Source organism: Neopelma chrysocephalum, unplaced genomic scaffold (assembly GCF_003984885.1).
Source record: "Neopelma chrysocephalum unplaced genomic scaffold, ASM398488v2 Primary Assembly neopelma1_87, whole genome shotgun sequence".
In the NCBI taxonomy this organism is placed as follows: domain Eukaryota; kingdom Metazoa; phylum Chordata; class Aves; order Passeriformes; family Pipridae; genus Neopelma; species Neopelma chrysocephalum.
In genome coordinates this window covers 6,166,702-6,191,889 of record NW_020897749.1, presented here as the reverse complement: position 1 = coordinate 6,191,889, position 25,188 = coordinate 6,166,702, and the positions used below count along the sequence as shown (strand labels likewise).

The 25,188-nt window shown below is 39.3% G+C and overlaps 1 protein-coding gene across 1 annotated transcript in view; it reads left to right on the top strand.

The window, feature by feature from the left end:
- Positions 1-11,761: 11,761 nt before the first annotated feature.
- Positions 11,762-25,188, top strand: part of ROBO2 (roundabout guidance receptor 2) — a 1,078,275-nt gene continuing 1,064,848 nt past the window's right edge. Inside the window, exons 1-2 of the mRNA XM_027692569.1 lie at positions 11,762-11,766; positions 13,037-13,042. The gene's annotated coding sequence lies outside the window, so the exon portion shown is untranslated. The remainder of the gene's footprint in view (positions 11,767-13,036; positions 13,043-25,188) is intronic.

The window sequence follows — 25,188 nt, the reverse complement described above, 5'->3', positions numbered from 1 at the left end:
CTATATAAATATTTGTTTACTATAAACACTTTTTCAGCAGGAAAACTGTCTCAATATAGCTATGCATACAAGGAAACACGATCATTCAGCTGTGATCTTGGAATTATTCAGTTCAATACACTTCATTGTGCAGGTATAGATGATCAGTTTGGTTATCTATTAAAGTAATTCGCTATTATATATAAGTTATGGTCTCATGACATTTTTCAAATCTAGGGCATTACAGCTAGTAGAGATGACAGTAGCTCTACTTCTCCCTGAATTCCATTCTTTCCAGTTGAATTCCTTATTAGGTGCTTTACTGATTAAATAAGTAGTCTCCGTTCTCATGTCCATGTTTTTCATATGTGAAAGATTTAAGTATCAAAGTACTCTACCCTTCTTCAAACTTCCATTAAAAGAAGTAGGAATTTTGTCTGATTGCAAAGCACTGGGAAGGACCTTATCTGAATGCTGCATAACAGCTCCTCTTATCTTTCAGACTTCCTAGATTGGATTGCTCTGCAAGAGTTTTCTTTTTTCAGTTAAGAACGAGCACATCATTTTCATTATTCAATTATCTGCAAGACATTGGAGGAGTTGTAGTTTCTGAAAGAGGAAGAAAGAAGAAAACTTTTTTTTTTAAAGTAGGCTTTCCTTTTATCTTATTAGAGCCATTCAGAGTGTTAAAACAAAAAGATCAGAAAATATAAAACAAACTCCAAGAGACTGATCATTATAATCAAGGTTTTTTGAAGCTGAAGTGCTAAAATTATCAATGCAGCAATGAATGGCTCTGATTACATCCACTTGTATTAAGGATTCATAAGCAATATAGGTTTATGAACACGAACAGTTTAACTGAAGAAGTTCACATCAGAAGCAATTCACTGAATTGATATGCTTTTGCTTTATCTACTTGAAAGACAGACTTCAAAAAATAAAATATTTTAACATACAGAAAAGGAAAATAGGTAGACCTGGAGAAGAGTTCAGAATTTGGTAGTGTAGGAGAAATACGTGTAGGAGGAATATAAGCAGATTCTGTGAAGAATACCATTCAATAGAAAATGCTACAGGAAAAGGCAGTGAGAAAGTCAGCAATGGGGACATATTCTGATTCTCCCTACTAGTGGTGCCAAGTTTCCATCGATACTGATGGCTTAAGGCAGTATGGCCACAGAACCATAAGTAACTTAGAGTTTGTAGCCGTTTCTTCAAGCTGCTCCCCAGAACAGTTTTGTGACAAGTCCTGCAGAACAAATCTCTGTTGAATCTGTTCCTTCCTTATGGTGACACCTGTCGGCAGCCAAAAAAATGGTGTGATTTAGAGGCGCTGAAATGCCTGTTGTTGCAAGAGCTGTTGTAGTATGGGATCAGGACTGCACGAGTGAAGAGGCAAGAACACTAGAGGTGTTCAATAATGAGGATATCTATATATGTGTACAGCTAAATGTAATAAGCCATAAGTTATTTACCTCCTTTTGTGAATTCGTGTACCTGCTCACTGATTTGACTGAGTCAAATCCCAGGCCAGGTGTTGTCCCTTCAAGAGAAAGGTGCTGTGTTTTCTGTCTCCCTTGCAAAGGAGCTGTTGTGGTTTACAGTATTAGTGCCAGGGTGCCTAAGTGCTGTCTTCCATTATCTTCGTGTGGTCTGTTATGTATTACTGTGGAAGCTGGCAGGAAACCATCCTGCTTTCAGGTCCTTGTCCTACTTTCATATAATAGTTTCCAAACCAAGCATAATTTTATTTCATCAAGCTAACATTACACCTAGAAGTATCAAGTGTCTAAACAATATACCTGTACACCAGCAAATGAGTCTGCAGAGGTGCAGTTACCAGAAAAACGAAAAGTTGTGTTGCATATGGGTGAGGGGTAGGCTTCTCTCTGTCAGCCCATGTTAAAGCGGAGGCCTGCTAACCTACACAGGCCTATAGCAAGCCTTTGGTAGTCATTCAGCAGTGCTTATACCTGGGGTATCACAATTTGCCAGCACTGGGGGAAGATTTTCACCCATATCCCTGTGTCTGCAAGTTATTCTGGCTAGCAGCATGAGGAGATTAGGTTAAAAACATTTTCAAGAGGTACCCTGTTGCTCTATGTCATTGTATGTATTTTTTTGTCTTGGAGGCCAGATTAGATGTCAAAAATTACCAGAACAGGTTTTTCTCCTCTAAGCTAAGGTGATAAAGTGCAGAAATTCCTGAAAGCACTTCAGGAATTAATTAATAATTTAATTAATTCTAAATTGTCTTCTAATCTTTTTAAGGAAAAGGAGGAGATCTCAGTTCTGGTTCCCCAAGGAAGGAGACAAGGGCACCCTACCTTTTTTGATGTAGTGTTATCAATGCATCTATCTAGGACTATCCATAATAAGAGGGAAGAATTAATTGCTAATGGTAGAAAGCACTGCCCAGTATTTAGGATAGTGGCCCAAGAATCCAGAAATGAAAATTCAAACTGATGGCCATTGTCAGTGTTTCCTTTCCTCTACCTCAGCTCTCCATCTGTAAAATGAAAAATAAAGGTATTCCCCTAACTCCCAGAAATGTTATAAATGCACTAAGGCTTGAGAAGCACTTGCTATTTAGTGAAGGGGAATGCAAAGGTATAGAGTTCCTTGTGAAAAAAGCTTTTTTGCTATTAAGGAATTCTCCATAGCATTTATTTTACCCCTAACAATCAGTTTTAGCTGACAACGTTTTAGCAGTAAAGCTTTCAGACATGTCTGGGTTTTCTTTGTGTGTGTGTGTTTTGTTTTTTTTTTAATTACAAGACCATCAGCATTTCCAGATTACATAGAGCTGTACTTTACGGAAAATTAAGATCTTTACCTTACAAGATTCCTTTGCATTCTCTGACTTTTGCAGTGACCAACCTTATAATGTGACTGGACATACAGTTAACATTGATGAATTGTTTTGAAAAAAACTTTCCCCCAAAATGCTTGACAATCACTAGCGTGGATTTAACTTCTTGTTACATTATACTTAGCAACTAATGGACATAGTAGGTTGGGGGTTACTTCTCTCTGACACTGATGTGACTTCTGACAAGGAGGAAGCTAATCTGAACTGGTAATGGGAAAATTTGGCCTGTGGCCATTCCCACCCTGGGCCGGACTCAAATCATCCCTGCTGAGCTGGTGGAAGAGCTCTGCAGTTCTTCCCTGCCCCTGCTAATTGGGTGCTGCTTTGGGGAGGGTGCTGATGTTAAGCTGACACTGACAACATAGAATTAAAGCTTTAAAAGTCTAATGAATCACCTCAAGTTAGCTGGTATCACTTGGCCCTGCCCCTGCCTGTCGCTGGTTCTTGTACTACCCCAACTGCAAGTCCTGCAGGGATCGTTCTCCTGGCCCAGCCGGGGCCTGTGGCAGTGCCTGGGAATAGCTGGGCTGTGGCCAGACACCTTCCCTGGCCTTCAGACCTTGCTGAGGAGGAGACTGCTGGGGAGGGACAGCACCCCAGCCACCTCCCCCGTGTTGCCTGGCACAGTTTTATCTATGATGTTTGATACACTTCCCATGAACTGTAACACCACAGACTCCTTGAAAATAATTTTGAGAGATTAATTCAGCCTGCTTCCTAGACAGCAGTGCCTTGAGTTTTATGTTTTTAATATATTCCCACGTAGGAGGGATGAGCAGCTCTCTCAGCCCTGTCTCCTGCCACCTCGGATAATTGCCATGATAGTGTTTTATGGCATGTTCACTTTTCAAATCCTTTTGTAAAGAAATATTCTCTGTGTATCAGAAGCATGAACGTTTCGGTGCCTCCATGTGATTACAGAGCTGCTTCTGTAAACAGGAATGGCAGGAATAATGTCTGATGGCCTTTCACATCAAATCTTTGTGCTGGGCATTCCCCATCAGGAATACTGAATGAATAAAATTCTCAGGGTTCAGTCTGGTACCACACAGATTTAAAAGCTCGTTCTACAATCAAATAATGGCCTAAGGCAGGAAGAATAGTTTTGAGAGGATTGCTTTGGGCCATGGTGTCTGGTTTAATTTTGCCTTGAGTGTTAAGATTGTTTGGTAAACTATTTCCCACACACACGAGACTTTGTACTGCAGTGGGCACCCAGCATATCATTTATATGATTGAATAAATAGATCAGGGATCCAAATATGCTGAAATGCTCCTGCAAACAATATGCAGTCTAATGCTTCCTATGTAATTAAATAAATGTAAGCCTGTCACTTTAAATATATGGAAATATCTTGACTTTAATGATACAATTGCAAGACTTTTCTACAGCCGCAAAGCACAGGACTAATCTGGATTGAGTCTTTGAAGTGCAAATTGTACATTTCCCACCAAACACTTGAAGGAAAAGATGGGAAACATCAATTCACACTACTGACAAAAAAAGACTCCAGTTTGTCACAAGAAGAAAGGTTTTAAATTTGCAATTTTCATCTATAAGATAAGGTGTTAATGAATTTTATATTTTCTCCAGATGGGTATGTAAATTTTTTCTGAACTTTGTTACAGAGCATCTACTGTGTGACTACTGAAAAGGGTGGAGACTGTAGTCGGTTGAGGGGAAAACACCTAATTTACCTTGTCCTTTTTCTTTTCCCCTAGTTCTTTCATGGATTCTGACATGGTACCCTTGTCCAATGCTGTGATAGAACCCAGAGGAAATGAATATTTTTTACTTTTAAATAAGTTTCAGATCAGGACAGTGTTGGAAGAGGCAGGAAATCTCCTTTTGAGTGTAGTCAGAGAAGACAATGTCCAAAACTCTTACCAATTAATTTTCATCAGATAACACATTACGTTCAATATGTTAAAAGGCATTTCTTGGGGAAGAGGTGGAGGGTTCCATATAGATGACCTCGATCTTGTGATCCACCAGTGGCAGACATTGAGTGTTCATCTAGTTTCTCTGTAGTAGCAGAATAAGAGCTGCAGGGCAAGAGTTAATTTCCTAAAGACAGATCTATTTTAACAACAATCCCAAACTGTTGAAGTATGAGGCACAAAAGATTTTGTGTTATGGTCTGAATTTTGTTGAAGCTGAGTAACTTGCAACAACCTAATAGGAATCTTAAACATCCATAGTTCGAGGATTCTACTTATGTTTAAGTGGAGTATCTTGTATTACAATTTGTGCTGCCTATTGACTCTTCTTATGTCACTGGATACTCCTGAAAAGAGTTTGGCTCCATCTTCTTTACACCCCTGATGCCTGTGTCATTAAGACAAAACTGGTTTAAGTATTTGTACCTCCAAATTAGAGAGTAAGGTGACCAACAGATTTTCATTTTGGATTTATTCCATTTCCTTCTTCAACTCTGTTTCTTAGATTATAGCTTTTGTTTTGGTGTATGAAGTAGATTACAGATACAGGAATTATGCAACGTGAAGTTGAAGCCTTTGTCAAAATGTGAGGAGCAATCAGCTTTCCAGACCTATTCCCTACAGTGGAGTCCTAAGAACTGTTTCATATCTGAAACATGTACACTTTATGTCACAGGTGGCTGCATACATCTTGCCCTTCGTAGCAATGAAATTAAAACTATTCCCTGGAAACACTCCTCAAATGTGAATTCTATCTCCAATTACCAGGAATTTTTCAACTATGGACCATTTTCTAGGTGTAGAACTGAGTCCAACCTAGATCTCTCTCATCTATGGAATAAATCACTGACATGAATTTCATGCTTGGCTACAGCGGCATAAATGTAAAGTAGATTCATTGAAGTCAACTGAGTAACTGCAGATTTATGTTGCCATTAGTGAGAAGTGATTTGCTGGAATTGTTTGGTTTTCCACTCCCTTCTTACTACAGTTTCTATACCAGTAAAATATATAACAGCTATTATTTGGCCTTAGTACCACCCCAACAATTAAATTTCAAAGAGCACATCAAGTATAAACAAGAATTTGAAGCGTTACCTTCCTGGAGGTAAGAGGAAACCTGGATTTCCTGTGAGGATGTAAGTTATGGTAGCAGGCTGCTTCTCTGTCCAACAATTCCTTTGAAAAATCTAAGTCTTTTGTTAATGAAGGTACTGTGCTCTTGGAGACAGTAGCTGTTGCATTTTCTGACAGTAGGTTCTGCAGAGGAGACAGACACTATTAGCTCACCCTGAGGGAAAAAGAAAAGCTGTGGGGTGAATTTAGTCCTTACCAAGTTCCAGAGAAGCCACGAGGGAGAAAGATTTTACCTCACTCACAGGAAGACTTTTCCAGAATTCAGGTGTTATAACGCATCAGAGAGCTCGAGTGTGAAACAACATCATAAAACACTTGGTTTCATGAGCTTTGGCGCTCCTGTAAATCAGCAGATTTTTAAGTAGTAGCTTCTCTTGATTGATATTATCTTCCTGGATAATAGGTAAGATAATAATAGCTGGAGGTAAACAAAAGCATACCAGAGAGCCACTGGATCACTGAAAATTGCAGGACTGGATAATCCATTCCTGTAAAATTATTCTCTCTATCCTAGTATGTGTGGACAGTAGATTTCCTAGCTTCCAGCAGGACCAGATTTGGTTGCAGGATGGAGCAGTGGGGGAAGAATCCTAAGAAATGTCAACCTAATTTTTCAGGCTCATATTTATGGCAGTGGTCATCAATGTTAGAGTTCATTGGAAGGGAAGGGTAATGGAAAAATATTTTTTGGGTACATCTGAAAAAAGTTAGATATCAGCTTTGTCATGGGCATCTCAAGAATTGCCTTATCCATTAGCATTTATCCCGGGAATAGTTATTGAGCCTTGTATTGCTGTGCTTTTTCTGTAACAACTGTCTCTCTTTCAGCAAATACAATGGACCAGCCCCCCGGCATTAATTCAGCAGATTGATAGTGTACTTTAGTTTATTGCAATATCACTGGTCTGCAATGTATATCTGCCCTTGTGGCTGCCTTCTCTTCCTTGGAAAAACACTTTCAACCTGCCAATTTATTGCCCAGCACACTTCTTGAAATGTCATGTAAAATTGGATTTTAATAGACGTGGTTGGTAATAATCAATGACCTTTTGGAAGATATTGTGCCAATAAGTGGTTACAGACTCTCTTGCCTGAAATATCTTCAATGATCCTATTTTTCCTCCAAATATCTGAATAATTCCTCCAGGAATTTAATGAAACTTCAAGGCTAGTAGACAGGGCAAATAGTCTTTTCCCTTACTCCAGCCACTTTGTGTTGGGTTTGTCTGACTATGCCGAGCAGAGCTACAGTTTTGCCTGGCCTAGAACCTCCCCTGATGTTTCAGGTGAGTTAATATAAAAGCTTGAATCTGCTCTGCTATGGTTAGATTGTTACAAATACCCAAATTAACTACAGTTACAATGCAATTACTGTTTGGATTGTGTTTCAGGCAGACACTGGAAGAAGGATTCAGGTATGGGTGTCTGTACTAGAAACATCAGTTTATGTAAGTGGAATTAATTGTGTGAATTTAGCAATGTGTGACTGGCTTTCTAAGGGAAATAATTCCGTTAGTTTAAAAACTGTTTACTGTAAAGGTGACACTCAGATCGGTTTATACCATAAGCTGCCAGCTGCAGAATGTTAAGCTTCATTGATAGCTCGGTGTCCTGTGTAGCACTTTTGACTCGTTTGAATGGTGTAGTACGAGACAGTTTAGGAGAGGAGGGGATTGCTCTCCATATGGTGCCCTTCAATTCTGTCCCTAAGCAAGGACCTTGATCAAGCCCGTGCAACAGGTTGCTGGGCAGGAAAGAAAGGACACAGGAAATGAGAAAATACGTGGAATAACTTCACAGGTGTTGTGGGTTGACCCCAGCCAGCAGCCAAGCAACCACACTGCTACTCACTCGCTCTTGCCCTTCCTGTGATGGTATAGGAGAGTGAGTGGAAAGAGGAAAAAGTGAGAAAACTCAGGGGTCAACTTACAGACATTTTAATAGGTGAAGGAAAGAGGAGGGAAACCAACAAACAAAAAGTGATGGAAAAGTAGTCATGAACCACCTGCTGCTAGCAAGCTGATACCCAAAAGATCTCTGAGCAACAGCCACCTTGAAAGCCAACTCTCCCCTGCCCTCATTCTTCCCTCAACCCCCAGCCCCTTCTTCCTGTACTCCATGGTATTATGGGGCATGGAATATCATGGAATATTCAGGTCAGCTGTCTCAGCTGTGCACCTCCCCCTTGCACCTCTCCCCACCCTCCTGCCCGTCTTTGTTTCCTCAGGGAAAAAAAAAAAGATAAGAGGCTTGACTCTGTGAAAGTCCTGCTCAGCAATGGCCAAAATACTGATGTGTTATCAGTACTGTTTTAGTCACAAATCCAAAACAGCACCACATCCAGGCTGCTGTGAAGAAAGTAAATTCCATCTCAGCCAGAGCCAGTATAGCAAGGAAACATGGTCAGGGCAAAAAACAAAGATGGGTATCTATGGTCAGTTTTTGATGTTCTAGAGTAGCAGAAACTCAGCAACATTTGTCCCTAATTGAGTCCTGTATAAAGAAGAGAATATCAAAGCCCAGTTCTTGATGTTTTTTTTACCGCAATTATGAAGCAAAGAGAATTTTAATTATCAAATTTTCAAGTGAAGATGACTTATTGAAAAGCACCTGCATGATGCTAATGGAAAGAATTTCAATACTTCTCTGAATATTTTTAGGTTTTAGCTGCTGAGATCATTCTTTACATTCAATATAAAGTAAAATATTAGCTACCTGTGCAAACTGTTAAGAAATATGGCTTATCCTGCCTCTGAGGGTAGAGATTCTTTGTTTTAAAGGAAAAAGCCAGATTTGTAACAGAGTGCATGTACAGAAAAAGGTGCCTAAAATCCTTTTTACATAGGACGGGTAGGTTATCTATTTAGGATTGTGCAACGAATTCTTCAGTGGAAAAGATGGCCAGTATCTTTTTTGCTGTTTAGTTATAAAATGTGTTTATAGTGCTACATCCACTTCTTATGACAGTCCAGCACAAATAATTGTGTGATAATTAATGGCTTGCCAAAAAGCTTTCTTTTTTATAAACAAAAATTTATTCAAAGGGAATTTTAAGCAGGCACTTTCATGCTAAATTGAAAGTATATCTTGGCAGACAGTATTTATCTGCCTCACTACTTGAAATATAACAAACAAAGTTTGATGCACTGCAGAGAGAATTGAAAAGGAAGTGCAAAACAGTAAATGGAAGTATCAAAATGCACTGAACTCAACCAAATGCATTGAAATGCATCATATTACCAGTAAGGTGGCAGTGGAGCCAGAGTTTCCTAAACAAGCAGTAGTACATTTGTAGCCCATGGAATACTGATTTTCTTTTGGAGACATAATCCTGTACCTCAGGAGAGCGACATAAATCCAAATGAAATTGTGTTTTCTAATCATAGATACTTCTCAGTAAGGATAGGTTGTCTGCACCTACTCTGAATGTTAAGCCCTTGCAGCTATTTTTAATGAAGTTGAATTTTGGTGTAGAGCTGAGGTTTCTTTATGTATTCATTTGTTTATTTTCATGATGAAATAACACTGAAGTTTATGGACTCTATCAAAAGTGACATTTAATATGCATGGTAGCCATAACCTGACAGTAATGGTTTGCTCCTGCAGCTCATTGAGTGAATAGATTTCTCTCAGTTTAATTGCAATGAAAAATTAAAAAAAATAGCAGGATACATTCTGTCTATCTCGTTGCTTACATATATTAAACTTCTGGACTTCTGACTTTTTGATGAATATCTTTCCTACTATGACTGACAATAGGAGAGTGTTCTTATTTGTTTCCTCCATTTTTATTCAGATCAATTGCTATTTGTTGAGTGGCAGGTTAGGAACTCTATGTTCCATGACAACTTTTGCTATTACTTTTCGGGGCTTTTTTTTTCCTCTGTTTGTCTGCCTGGTTTTTTGTTTTGTTGATTTTTTCCTCCCTTTAACTTTCACTGTAAGTCAGGAGCTCTGTATTTCACTTTCTTACACGAAGTAACATATCTTGCAAGTAACATATCTGTCAGGACTTTTGTAAGGATAAAATTCTTAACATTCATGAAGCATTGTATTGCATTGGTAAAATAATGGAAATTATTTTATGTAGTAGTAATAATAACAATAACAATAATAATAATAATTGGCATATTAGTTAGGCTCTTTGAGTTGAAAAATCTGACCTAAATTCTTTTCCTATATTAAACCATATGCACTCTTCAGAGCTCAATTGCCTGATTCAAGGTGTGGATTCCTCACTGTTTGGCAAAATGTAACAGAATTAAGAGGAGGCGTGGATGGTGGGATGCTTCCTGAGTGTTTAGAAAGAGCTCTGTCAGTCTACATTTGACCCTCATACGTATGAAACTGAAATGTCACAGTCAGAGGAACTGCAAGTGAATATGAGAGTGCTCGAGGAGCTGCTTAACAAACAACCCTCTTTGATCCTGCCCTGCTTTAACAGCAGAGAGACATCACGGTGGAAGAAGAACTGTTGCTAGGAGTGAAAAACTTAAATTACACAGCTCCTTAGAAAAGGAGCAAAAGCTGTAACATACCATTGTGTGTCTTCTATCAAGAATAGTAACAAGTTTCTTTTTCCCAGCATGTAGTAAGAAGATAGATGCAATAAGAAGTAATAGGTACTTCTTTCATTGCTGGCTTTATTTTTTTTCTCTTTTTAATTAATAGGTTAATGATTACTGTGCATATGAGGGTGGTGAGGCACTGGAATAAGGGCCCAGAGAAGCCATGGGTGCCCCATTACTGGAAGTGTTCAAGGCCAGGCTGGATGGAGCTCTGAGCAACCTGGTGTAGTGGAAGGTGTCCCTGCCCATGGCAGGGGTGTTGGAATGAGATGATCTTTAAGGTCCCTTCCAGCCCAAACCCTTCTGTAATTGTATGATAAGGGGTATGGACACTGCCATACCCACTCCAGTAAGTGATAGGACTTGCTGAACAGCAACTAATTTGTACCACCACATTCAGTCATTTAGTTGCATTTTCAGCCAATGGCTTTACCTTCTGTTTCTCTTACTAAGTTGAAGTTTTCATAAGATGTTTTCCTTGCATGGCCTTCACTTTAGTTTTTCAAAACTGGGTAAATGATGTGCAGAAAAGGACTCTCTGTATTTGCTGCAAAAGCCCATATCCCTTTAAATTTTTTGTAAAATATAAGCAGTGAGATTTAGAGAGCATACCTGAGCCAACCTAACTTACTGTTGCTTCACAAGAGGCAGAAGTCAGTAAAACAGAGGTTTGTCTCTCTGTAAAATCCTTTCCCCCCACACCACCATTCTAATATTACTATAAGCCTTGCAGTAAAACCACAGCATACTTGAAATTGAAAGATTAGTTCCTTACCACTCATAATCTCAATATAGCTTTTTTAATAACGAACTGTTCCTAGTCACTGGAATACATTACCATTAGTGGTTCTCTTTTTGTAAGGTTGTTACTAGGGCGATGTTGAATGAACAGTCTTTTGAATACAGACTTTGGGAAGGCTTATGTCTTACGTGTGTTTGTGCTACAAAAGGAAGCACACCCGTCTCCTACTGCTGCTTTGTATTATTTTCATACTTTCATTCGTATTGGAAATAGTCATGTCCATCCAAACAGACCCACCATTGCTGCAATTTATACAACAAAATAAGAATTCAGTCACGGTTTTGGACACAAATAACAAAACTACTCTGGCAGCCTCTGTGCAGCTGAGAGAGTTGCATGAACCTGTCTAATCTAATTTCAGAGTTCCAGCTGCTGTGAGGTCAAGGAGGATGGCGAGTGAAATGGGAACAACAGCAGCAGCAGAAAGTGGGAAACCATTAACTAATTGGAGGAGAGAGGTGTCCGTCCTTTGGTCAGAGAGAAACCCTAATTAAAATACGTCAAGGGTACAGCTGAGAAGTTGTCGGGAAAAAGAGAGAAAAATGCTTTCTCAACCACTGTGATGTGAAAGGGAAGGCTAGAGAGATTGCCTGAGGCAGCAGTACAGAATTGTTTTTGACACAAGGGGAAGCAATATTGTAGGCTCATACAATATAGCTGAACACTAGCTTTAGATAGACAATATAGGTTTGAGCCAATATTAAAAAATAAAAAAAGCTGTGAGAGTAGCTTAAAGAATGGATTAAAGATCTGAGGAAATAGTATTTGTATTTTCTCAGCCTGGAAATCTGTGGCTATTTTCACAAGGTTTCCAGAAAGTTTCCTCCGACTTCAATCTTTTGTAAGTATGTACTCACAGGAAGTAAGTGAAGCCTGAAGATCCCGTGATTTCTCTCCTTGCTTGTCCAGAACTGTTTCTTCATGGAAAGAAAATGGAATAAACTCAGACCTCTCAAAAATACAGAGTGGATTGTGAGACACAAAGTGGTTCAAACCTAAGTCACTGCTGGGTAAGGCTGAGGATGTGAGCACCAAAGAAGAGCAGAAGATGAACACTCATTTTCGTCATTGGTTAATGCTCCAAATTTTTCACAAACTGTTGTGTTCTGCCCAATGTCCAGAGCAAAATGTGAACTTCCAATTCAGCTTCTTTCAAGGACAAAACAGCCAGGTGCAAGAAAAAGAAGATCAGCAAAGCAAGGGGAGATTTAGGAAGAAGAAAATACAACTATTACGCGTTTAAATCATGCGCCCTCCACACTAGTATCTTTGAAAAAACCATTTATGATTTCAGGAAGTACAGATATTGCCAGGTGTGTGATCTTGTGGTACTTTACATGGTGTACGTGTTCTCATTTTGCCTTTTGGAGGCTTTCCCATCCAGTCAAATTTAAATTGCTCAAATTACAGTGCATTTTAATAGGCTTTAATAGGGTTAGGGTTAGGGTTTAGGGGTTAGGTTTAGGGTTAGGTTTAGGGTTAGGGTTAGGGTTTAGGGGTTAGGGTTACCATGGCTACCATGCCAGATAAGGGTTGCTGGAGACCAATATGTTCCAGATCGAAAGTTTCTAGATTTGTCACCAATAGCTGAATAATCCCAGTGAGTTGTTTATATTTCTGTCTGTCCAGTTTATCTGTCCTTATATCAAGACAGGTGCTATGGGACAAAATCTTTCTCAGGACATCCTTGTTTAGGTGATCTGTCTGGCAGCTTAGTCACAACTGTCCTGCCAGTGGGTTTTCAAAGTGAGAAGAACATGCTGCCTTTGTTCCTTAACATCAAGGCAAAGGTCAGAGTAAATGAACTGTCCTCCTCTTTATTCTAAGCTCCCTAACCAGTACATTCACCACTTGGTAGTAGAAATTCCCTTTGGAATTCAAAGAAGTTATGTTCATAAAACTTTCTGGGAAGTTGCAAAATAGGAACAATCATCATTTCCAAATCAGAAGGTGGGATTTAGTAGCTTTATGACCAGCTGTGTCTCAGTGCGTTGCTTCCAATGATGCACTTCTGGTGGTAAAAAGGCAGTTAACAAATATGAGAATTATAGTATTTATCCCTGTCTTGCTTTGATTCAGAAGCAGGCATGCTTTTAAATCACGAAGAGCTTGCAGGTAATAAGGTGTATTTAATGTAGTGGGCGACTGCCTGGTACTTGGTTGCCAGCTGGTGTTAAACCATGACCAAGATCAAGCATATGCTTTCAAAGCTGCACAAAATCCTGTCTAATTAAGTGAGATGTAACTTCTCAGCAGCCAGATTCTTCCTATCAAGGTCATTTCGAAGTATTATGGGATGTGTTGTTATTCTTCCGTTTCATGATGGCTGGTTCCATTGGTTTTGTCTGCCATATAAAAAACATTCATTTTTCTGGAGTATATAGTCATCTATTCCTGTGGTACCTTCTTTAGAACTTTCTATTGATTTATGCTTTTTATCTGTCATTTATAAGTAACTGTTCCAGCCCTTGTGATTTTTTAAATCTATTCCCTAGATTCCTGTTGCTATTGATTTTTTTTCTACTTTTGTGTGCTATTTTAAAGAATTAATCCTTTTTGCTGCTTTTCTTTTTTTTTTTTTTTCCACTATGTATAGTAAGAAAACCTGGAGCAATCAATTGACTCTCTAATAAAGGTCAACCAATAACTGTGTTGCTCTATTCCAATTCTTCATCTTTCAGAAACATATTAATGATTTTTAAGTACATCTATTACAGGACAGTAGCAAAAGGAATTGAGGTTTCTTTGAATATACTAGCTCATTCTCTTTGTTGCCTTGACTAAAAATACTTTATAAAAGTAGTTGAAAATCTATTTCAGTTTTGGGATTGATTTCCACACGGAGTTATATTCTCTTCCTCCTATTAATTTTCCTTTAAAATTCCTATTTCTACTTCTTTTTAATTCTGCCAGCAGGCTGGTGGCCTGCAGTATCTGTAATGGAATATCACACTTAAAATCTATGCATAATGTGTCAGCAAAGACACTTGTAGGTCTGTAAGGGTTCAAGGGAGTTGCAAGTGTTTTGATGGCTTAAAACCCATCAGAAATACCTCATAAATTGGTACTTTATTAAGGTAGGTAAGCTGGGAGCAATAATTCTAATAATTATTTTCCATTAAAGCTCTAGCAATGCTGAGGTACTCATCTTTATACTCACTATACTCATCTGTTCTCTAAAATGCAACAGGAAGTTTGTTCTCTTCATACCACAAAAAAAAAAATTGTTATTTTTTTTAAAAATCTGTGGGGCACATAAACCTTTTTCTTTTCTGTGCTTGAAAGGAGCCAGTTGGCGTATAGGTACATGACTTTCTTTGCACTGAAGGAAGAAAGTCAACTCTCCCAGCCTAACACAAAAGCCAAACTCTATCTCCTAGAAGCATGGTTTCATAGATCTGAAACTGTAAGCAGTGCATCTAATAATAGTATGAAATAAAATTTTAAAAAATGAAAGTCTATTTCAACTCTCCTTATTGAGCCTTCTGGTTGTCCCTACATTCTTGTGTGTGTGAAACTGGTCCTAGCAATGTTGCTGAAGTTTCAGAATGCAAAATAAACAGGAATTGAAAAGTAGAGGTTTGTTTTTTCAAAGTCATTTCTAGTAATAAAAAATTATGTGTCAGAATCCCTGTCAGTGGTTTTGGGGTGATTTATTTTTCCTAATCCATTTCTGATTGTGTTACCACATACTCAGTGAATAATCACCTTCGTTAAGCACTGCTAACTGGAAAGCATCAGCAATAGCATGGCTTCCTTCCCTCCTCTTGATGCCTCTCCATATTTTCAGCTCTGCTGTGACGGCTAAAATCACTCCACTTGCACCACTGTCAGGGTGCAGTGGTTGCCTCAACCACCCTTTTCACTGGAGCAATCCGCAGTCTTTGCAGCTATGACTTTCCCCACCTGTCCATGTGTTCCCTGCTGTGTGTTTTCCTAGCACAGCACGACCTCCATGGCTGGGGGAAGCCCTGGAGTTCTCTCCCTGGCAGTGCAGCAGCTGCTGGCGTTGGCTCCGGGACTGTGCTCGCTCATTCAACCTACAACAGCCAGCCCGGTGACAGCTGTGTCCTGATGAAGGCAGGGGAGAGGCTTCCTTCCTTCCTTACTGCTCCAAGTTTTTTTGCCTCAGAGGCAGTAGAGAAAGTGTTTGAAGTATAGGGTTTTTTGTTTGTTTGTTCAGTTTAAAGAAGAAGCATCCAAATATTCATTTAGTCACTATGTAGCTTTAGGGTCAGATTACTGGCTGATTCAAAACCAGCACTTACCTTTGATTATACTTTTAAAAGGAATTTTGCTACTAAAGAGCTGAAAGGATGAGCAAAGGCTTTCAATTCAGTTGGTGGAATGCTCATTGTTTTCATGGAGTGGGAAGGGAGAAATACAGTTTATTTATGAATGCTGCTGGTCAAGAGAGATAAAACTAAGCCTTCGTTATTAGTAAATTCTAAAAGGACCCCTGTGTGCTGACTCATTGTTTGAAGTTATGAACAAAGTGTTCAGAAGCCACAAAAGACAGGTAGATGCTGTGATATCCCCCTGGAAATCAGATTCCCTCAAGCATCAAAATGCTTTTAATGCTCATCTGTGGGGGGTTGATGTGGAGAGTGCTTTTTCATTGAGGAAAAAAAATCCACAGTCTCAACTTCACATTTAACAGCCTTGCTTTTGGTATGAAAGGCATTTGACAAGTGAACCCATTACAATAATCAGGAGTGCTGCTCTAACTGCTGTCAAGCAAAGAGCTTCTGTTCTCTCTCTCCCCTCTTCCTACTCCTTTATTTAGCTAAATTCAGTGAACAGTCTCAAGCTGTAAATAAATAACTCTTAAATAAACTGGGACTTTGGTAGCTGGCTTTCACCATCTATCCATTCCCATCCCTTCTGAAATAAAAGAAAAAAAGGTTTCCTTTTAGATTATGATTTTGCACTGCAAGAAGTAGTGATATGAATAAAAAAAGGCATTACTGCTAAACATTACTGCTAAAGATTACTGCTTTAAATGCCAGGACGCAGTAGGGTGAAAAATGCCCATCCAATGTGATTGCAGCTGTATTACCATAGTTTAATCTTATATAGTAATGAACTAATGCATTAGGCTTGTACAAGTCTAGCAGCACAATGATGCAATTATTTGGGCAAGAAAATCATGCTCTTACCAAAATAGCTGGGTTGCTCTAGTAAGTATGTACAGGTTCACTTTGAACTCTGTCCATTTGCAGATTAGGGGGTTATTCAACATGTGGTTTTTGGTTAAGCACTGGTTCCAAAATTGGTATCTGTGAGAGTAATTAAGATCATTAACATATTATTGAAGATTTTCAAAACAATGTAATAGAGACCAAAATTTGATTTCTGTATTCTCTTCCATTTTATTGTGGTTTTGCTTTCCATTTGGAAGTCCAGCCAAGGTCACAGAATATTTCAATAACCTACAGTCGATGGCTGCTAAATGTCATTTCACTTGAATACAATTACAACTTTAAAAAAAAAAAGTGCATTGTCCATTTGCTCTAAATGCATCTTTGATGGATGCTTCTGTATCTTTGTGATAGATTTTTTCCCCCCTCCCCTGCTCTATAACTCAATTGGATGAAGTCTTACATTGCTGTAATAATCAATGGTGATATAAAATCAATTAGAAATTGGTCTGGCATTATGAAACTGAGATTCTGGGTCAGATTCTAGGTATGAAGTAATCAAAGTGCTTAACCTTCTACACTGTAAGAGGTTTAGGGGTTAATTTTCACACAAAAGCATGATTATACTTGTAATTACGTAGTACTCTAACAGTAGTATAACTACTTTTGACACAACCCAAATCAAATTATCATTCAAAGTCCTAATTGTTAAGATGAGTAACTGGAAAAAGGTGAATGACCTCTTAGTTCCTCCTGATAATCCAATACTTCATTTTTTACTGATGTGACTGATATCACAATAATGGGTTTGCTCTCATTTGTCACATCAGTTCCTGTTGGACGTGTCAGATGCCCTTCAAAATGGACAACACCTTTGGGCAAGTAGAATGTAAATCTGACTTTTAAGCTCAGGCTAACTGGGGGGAAAGAAAGGGGTTAGAAAATGTGCTTCTAAAAGAAAATGTGAATCACAGTAGTGATGGTAGTGATTTGAATATATTTTGTTACAGGTTTAATGAAAGATGTTTCACATATGCAGCCTATTGTCCATCCTCCTCTCATTTTGTTGACACATTCCTATTTCATACCTACTAAAAATTGTTTAATAAAATTCTGATTCTGCTGAAATCACTGCCAAAATACCAATTAATTTCAATGGGGCAAATGTTCATACAGATAGAGAGGAAAGACAGTTACTTTAATAGATCTTCCTGTTTCGACTACAGGAGGTGATTTTCTGCTCTTTTTTGCTACCTATCAATACACTAATATCTTAAAAATCCCTAAACACAAAAAAATCCCAAACAGTAAATTAAAACAAGAACTACAAAACCCAAACCAATAAAAACCTCACAAGTTGTCCAGAAAGATACACTTTACAGCAGAACTTGGATGACTCTTACAAAAATCCCCTTGAATGGAATCATATAATCACAGAATCACAGAATGGTTTGGGTTGGAAGGGAACTTAAAGTGCATCTTATTCCAACACCCCTGCCGTGGGTAGGGACACCTTCCACTGGGCCACATTGCTCAGAGCTCCATCCAACCTGGCCTTGAACACTTCCAGGGATGGGGCATCCATATCTTCTCTGGGAAACCTGTGCCAGTGCCTCACCACCCTCATAGTAAATAGTATAGATCATACATTTTTAAAAAGACTGCATAGAATTCAATTGTTTCATAAAGGTGAGAATTTCCTCTTTGCTTTGAACAGTCAGCTGTTGGCATCTGTCCCATTTAGACCCTTATCCTATGAAAAGACCTGATTAATAAATGCTACTGGTCCAGAGTGGCTGAGCCACAATGATAGTAATTTTCTAAATTTTATTTCCCTTTCTCTCTGTTTTATTTAATTCTAGTTCTATTTTGCTTCAGCACAAATGTATGTGGGGAAAAAAAAAAAAAGAATGAAAGGCATCTTCTTAATGCTGTTTAGGTGATATGATTAGAAAAGTAAATTTCTATATAGTTGCTAGAGAGAAGTTTTCCTAGGCAATAATTCATATGACACCAGTTGGAAGGCATGAATGCCCACTTGGATGTTTACATTTTAATTAGATACTTTGTAGTCCTTTACTGAAACACCTGGAAAAGAAAATTCATTGTGCCCTACAGTAACTAATATATTTGAGCCTGGATTACTACTGGGAATATGCCGTAAAGTTGGCTTTCCTTGGAGCGTATTTTTGGCAGGGAAGCTGGTAAGTTTGTATGTAAGGAAAACTGTCTGCATTACTTGGGTATCTTTCTCCCTCAGGCTTTTTCTTTTCCTCACATTCAAATCTGCTACATCTGCTTATATCATTCTAAAGCCGGTTCAAAGCCAAGATTTTGAGTTTTTTTCTTGGCTCTCCCCCCAATCTGTTTAACCATTTATTAAGTGTCTATCACAGCAGTCTCTTTCTTACCCTGTACACGTATTAGGAATCATTAGCTTTGTCACTAGAGCATAAGCATCCACATAGAAGAGCTCTGTAATGCACACAAGGTGCAGTCTATTGGCATTACATCATATGCCCTGTTATATTACCAAAACAATTAAGTTATCTGAGTATCAACACTGCATGTACACATCACATCATTTTTAAATCAAAGCACTTAGCAGCAAAGAAATGAATAATTAAGAACACATAAAACTTATGCTGCCCACACAGTAAGTACATTATTCTTATCAAGTCTTTTACCCTACTAGACTATGAGCTCTCCAATGAAGGAAGATTTTTGCTGTTGCTGTTCCATCCTTGCTGGTATCTATCATAAGAGGACCCTTTCTGCTCTATAGCAAAAGTGGGGGAGAGCAAAGAAGATTCCTTGTCTTAAAAATAAGATGTACATACATCTTATAATTTTAATTCTATTCTAAGCTGATCATTATTCAGTCCTTAATAATTTCTGACAATGACTGCTTGGCCATTGTCTAACTTTGATGTTTTGCTACCTGAGAAAAAATTTCTCCAGTGGAAACTGCACTGAGACCATAGAAACCAAGAACTTGTGAGATGTTAGAGCAATATTACCCACACTGTGAAATGTTAACCACAAGGATGGTTTGGATTGTCCTGTAAAATGAGCATACCAAAATAGTCACTACCCCAAATGAGCCTCCCAACTGGGAACGAGTGGTTCGCCCAGGGAAGAAAAGAATCCCTTCTCTGCCGCAGCAGGATATGTTGTACATTGCTTTGTGCAGTTGGTCCTGTTCAGTTCATGACTTCTGCCACCAGCATTTCAGCTTTCTTCTTCCATGCTTCATCTCTCAGACCATCTGCATAGCAATTTTAAGTGTATTACTACCATAAAAACCTTCTCCTAAGCTTATGTTACTGCCTACTTCTCAGATCCTGAGATTTCAAAGTCTGTCTTCCTATGGTTTTGCTCCATTTTGCGAAATGTTGTAAATGCCTGGCATTAGGTTTTGTCATATGTGTGTAAGTATGTGTGTGTACATATACATATATATATATAATTTTTTTTCTTAGCTAACAAAAAGAAGCTCAGTAGAAAAAGAAGACACTTTAGAATGTACTTTAAACACTTTGGGAAGTGACAGTAAATACCTTGGGAAGGCTGTGAGGAATTGTATGTATAATTTTGAATAAATTAAAAATGCATTTATACAAAATAATTAAAAAAAGATAACATATATATTTGCATATATATGTTGAGGAATGCATGAACTGGCATCAACCTTTCACCCAACAAAGGACATGGGGACCTGTGAGGCATTCAGGTGACATGGCAGGAGTCGATGGTGGGAGTGTGACAGCCAGAGTGCCTCCTGAATGGTCAGACAGGAAAGTTTTCTTAACATAATAAAGACAATTTTAAAAATAAGCCCAGTCTTTTAGTTCTCATAGTTCCTTTACTTTAAGATTAGGCAGAAAATGCATGGGCTGTCATTTCCATCTGTTCAGCCTTTCATACTCTCTTCCGTTTCCACAGCTGTAATTTGTTTTCCCATGCCATGCAGGTATTTAGAAAAGGCATGCACATAAATGCATTGTATAAATATTGATGAACTGAAGAGTCATGCAGTATTGTTTTTAAGATTCACTTTACCTACCTCTTTTCTTTCTTGATCATTAATGAACTTCCTCTAAGTCTGCCTTTATGTTTTTTGTCGATAACTAAACTTTTTCCAATAACCAGCAAGTAGGAGTTTCTTTTTGTTTACACTTTACATGAATCATTAGTAATGAAAATTTCCTTTCTCAATGTAATATATCAATATTTTTTTTCAAAAGTAACTCAGCTCCACTCCTGTATAAATGCTTTTTCTACAATGCTGAAACACAGCATTGTTGCCCTGGAATGCTTACTTAATATTTCATTAACTCTGGCGATAATAAGCATTCAATTTCTGGAATTTTTTTGTTTGCTGAGATTTACAAAAGGTCAATTCTACCTCTTCTTCTTGAGAGAATCTAACACGTGAATTCTTATCCCACTTACTTCACAATCATCTCTGTGCAGATAAAAGGCCTGGTTCTGTTCTCACGCTCCTGTTGACTGTTCCTCACAGAACCGTACTGCTTTATTTTGCTCTGTTACATTCACAATAGCAACTTACTGAATCTGGAGGACCTCAAGTCATATTGCAGTGCTTGGGAGAGGTCTATAAACACTTCAAGAGTTGATGATCAAGGTATTGCTGATAGTGCAATTGAGACACTACACTTAAGGTTGGCCAGAGAAGCTGTGGATGCCCTATCCGTGGAAGTGTTCAAAGCCAGTTTGAATGGAGCTCTGAGCAACCTGGTCTAGTGGAAGGTGTCCCTGCCCATGGCAGGGGGGTTGGAACAAGATGCTCTTTAATGTTCCTTCCAACCCAGGCCATTCTGTGATTCTATTGATTCTGTGATTAAATCCAGGGAGGAAGAAGGACGGAAAGAAATTATCTAAAGAGGAAGATGATCTCACAGGTTGATACATGCAGATTGGAGTCACGCAGGGATCTGGCTTTATGTGTGTAACCTCGATCATTTCTTAATGTCCTCACCTGAAGAAAAAGATTAATAATATTTACCAGCCAGTGGTAGTGGATCACCAATCCGCCAGAATACGTGCAATCAAATATAATTTCTGTCTATTTGAGGTGGAGGGGACATTAGTGATTCTTCGGGCTCTCATGACCTGATCCCTATTTTCAGCTGGGGATGGCAGAAGCCACTTGGCAAATTCCCAGAAGGGATAACATGCCCCTTTCGACGGGTGATGACAATTTACGATTGGAATAGCTATCCCGATATTCTATCGTCTGTCCAGCACGCGGGTTTTTGCCCGATATGTATTTTGGATGCCCCAGGCACACCTCGGGCGGGCTGGGTGCCGCTGTCCGCGGTGCTGAAGCTCCGGAGCTCCGCAACTTTCCCTCCCCGCCCGTCCGTGCTCCCACTCGGGCACGTTTCCCGGGAGCGCGGCCTCTAATTAAACTAACTCCTCCCTTCGGCTGCAGGAGCCCGTAGGAAAGGGGGCCTTCCTCTCGCTCTCCATCCGCTCCCCTTCTTTCCCCCCCGCCCCCCAACCTTTAACAGAGCAAGTGAGCTTGCTCCGCCTGGACTGTGCAAACTACCGACCGCGCACCCCGGGGGCTTTAATTACCGCGGGATCTGCCCCCCCGCCTTTCCCCGACAAACTTCGGGTGCGCCTCTCGCATCTCCCGGGACCGCGTTTCGGGGCTCCCGCCGCCCAGGTAAGAGCCGGGGGCAGGGGCTGAGAGGGGCGGGGGTTCAGCCCCCGCACAGCCCACCCTGGGGCCGGGGGAGGGCGCGGTGGAGCATCCGCCTCCATCCCCGCATACCCCCGGGCGCGGCGGTGCCGGGTCCCCGCACCGCCCCTCCGGCGCCGGGTGCTCCCCAGCAGGTGCCTCTCGCCAGGTAACTTCCACAAGTTTTGCCGGGGCTGGATGTGGGGAAGTGGGGAAGGTTCGGGGGAGCTCCGGGGCGGGGGCGTGGAGCCCAAGGGCGGTGGGGATAACACCTGGTGCAAAGCTGCGCTGTGCTTCCAGTTAGGCTTGTTCTGGGCATCCCTGAGAATCTTGATGCCAAAGCTAAGGAAGCAGTCAATAACATGCTGGCGTGAAGAATGAGCATCGGAGGTTTGCTCATTCATCCTCTTTTACCTACAATTTAATGCCCCAAAATGCCAACTATTTAAAATTATAGATAACTAAATACAAAGCAGTTTAGCTCATAAAAGGTATTAGAGTGTAGTATATAAACTGGAAATTGCAGACTTCCTTTATTAATTTGGAACTGGCATAATATGTTAAATTTTGCTGATTTTAATAGTAAGAAAAAAGTTCGGGAAGATAAATAGTTGTAATTAGGTTTGGGAGAAGTAATACAAATAAAAAGGAGTGTGATGGCTCTTCAGTACCAGCATGGTGCACCAAAGAGAACTCAAACTAATAAATTTAAGCTCTCAGCAGCCAACACAGAAGGAGGGCTTTTTTTTTTTTGGTAGTTCTAAGTTTGGATAAGAGGAAATATGTCCATTGCATATATATATATGTATAGATAAAGAATTTATGGTCAAGAAGGAATACTAATACTCAAGATGGGTCCCTACACAGGCCTTTAAGATTGCCAAAAGAGTTTCTAACTTCATTGTTAAAAATCTTAGATCAAGAATAGCCAGGATACCATCTGTAAATCCAGGGAAATAACTATCCTTCTGGCAAAATATATGGCTTGTTATTTTAAGTTGTTGATATTGGGTCACTTATTTCAGACTCCGCCTACAATAAATATACTTCATGAATTAAAATACTCGTGGAAAATCAACCATATTTTATTCTAAATGTTATGGAAATTAATAGTGGAAATTGATTGTGCAGTTACATGTTACTTATTACATTTCAGGTACTTCACTGCAGCTGGTACATGTTTCACTATTTCTCTGGCATTTTTCATACAGCTGTTTATAGCAAGTATGTAGGTGGTTGCTTTTGGTCATTACACAAAGTGCAAGCCAGAAGAACAGAGGCAAAATTTTTAAATGGATTAATTCACTTGTCTTGTGTCTCATGCTGGGCGGTGAGAAGTAGGCATACTTTACTGCAGTTCGAATCTGGTGCAAGTAGGAGGTGTTCACCTGCATTTTCCCATCCAAGACTCCATCAACAGTGTCAGTCAGCGAAATGAGAGTGATTAATGTAGGCACAGGATATTCATAAGGGTATTGCAATAACTAACAGTTACAGTGTACATTCAGTTGTGGGTCTTGGTGATGTTAATAACCCATGTACCACTGAAGAAAACTCAAAACCACAGATGTATAGGTTTCTTTTTGGTTAACATGTAGAAATTGTGTGTAAATGTAAATGTGTGCTTTCCTCTCTTAAATGACTTTTACCTATATGCAGAGCACTGCCATGTGAGCTATGTGTTACTCAAGCCACTGATAGATTACATATGGTGTGCTGTTTCTGTGAGTCATTATGAATGCCAGTTGCACATTTTATTCTGGCTTCAGAATGAATTAAAAAATATCTGTTCTGATGTCAAGTAGAGCTTTCGAAATCAACAGAGAAAAAGACTTACACTGAGGGCTCCTTTATTCCAAAATTACTAAATTAAGTAGCTCATAAACACCAGAATAATTATTAAAAAATAGCCCCAATCCAATGTCAACTCTTATAGAAATGGTAAGGAAAAGAAATAACTTCATGGATGAAAACCACATCTCAATATGTTTTTACTACAATTTAGTAGGTTTAATATTTCTGATGTAAGTTTTTGTGCAGGTTCAAGGACTAGGTGGGCACTATTACCTTCCTTTATCCCTCCTTGACTCCTTGGTTGTGCTAAAATTAAGTTTCCCAACTGTGAGACGTAACCAGGCATTTTCACAAGTAGCAATTGAAATTGCCTAGCACGCCTACAAAGCTGGAAGTCAAGTCATCTATTTAAAGAGTGTTTTGAAGTAGTGCTTTTCTTTGTTGGCTATCTGAGTGGTGGAGAAACAGTTTATCTGACATGAATTCCCTTGGACCATTTGGGTTTTTCTGTGGAATAACTGATCTTAATGAATGTGGGGAATTGGCATCAGATTAAATCTTTATCCGTGGTTCAGCTTATTGAAAAAACTTAGGAGTGCCTTCAGCACAGGGGCTTTGTCTTTCAGCATTGAATGTAGAGAACCTGTTACAGTGTCATCTAAAAGTTATAAGGAACAACAAATGACCACTTATGAAGTCTCTACTGATGAAACAGTTGGTGAGAAGGAGACAACAGTCCGTACCTTTGGAGGAATAAATCCCTGGAGCCCAAATACCTGTTTGAGTATCACAGCCTCAATATTTAATTAGTCTCTGGTATCCTCCTAGTGCATGTTTAGCTTAATATTCAGAGAGAAAAGTCTTTGCAGAAAGCAGAATAGTTGTAGCCTTTATGAAAGAGAGAAACAAGCAATGTGGAGATGAGGAGAGGAGATGAGGCAGGAGTCACCCATACTGGACAACACAGAAAAGCATAACTTGACATCAGGGGTTAAACTCAGATGAAAGTGGAAAAGTAATGGCAATCTTTGTCCAAAGAAACCCCTCAGTCAAGGTGTCAAAATGAGATATTGCTTTTATTACACTGTACTGATGCTCAGGTATTGATTTTTCTTTTATCTGCTGGTCCACTTCTCAATCAGTAGAATTTCTTCATCAGCTCTACCTGGCACCTCACAACTTCATGGGATTTGACTGTGAGTCATGGCTGGGCCTCTGGAAGGTAGTATGACCTTGGCTAT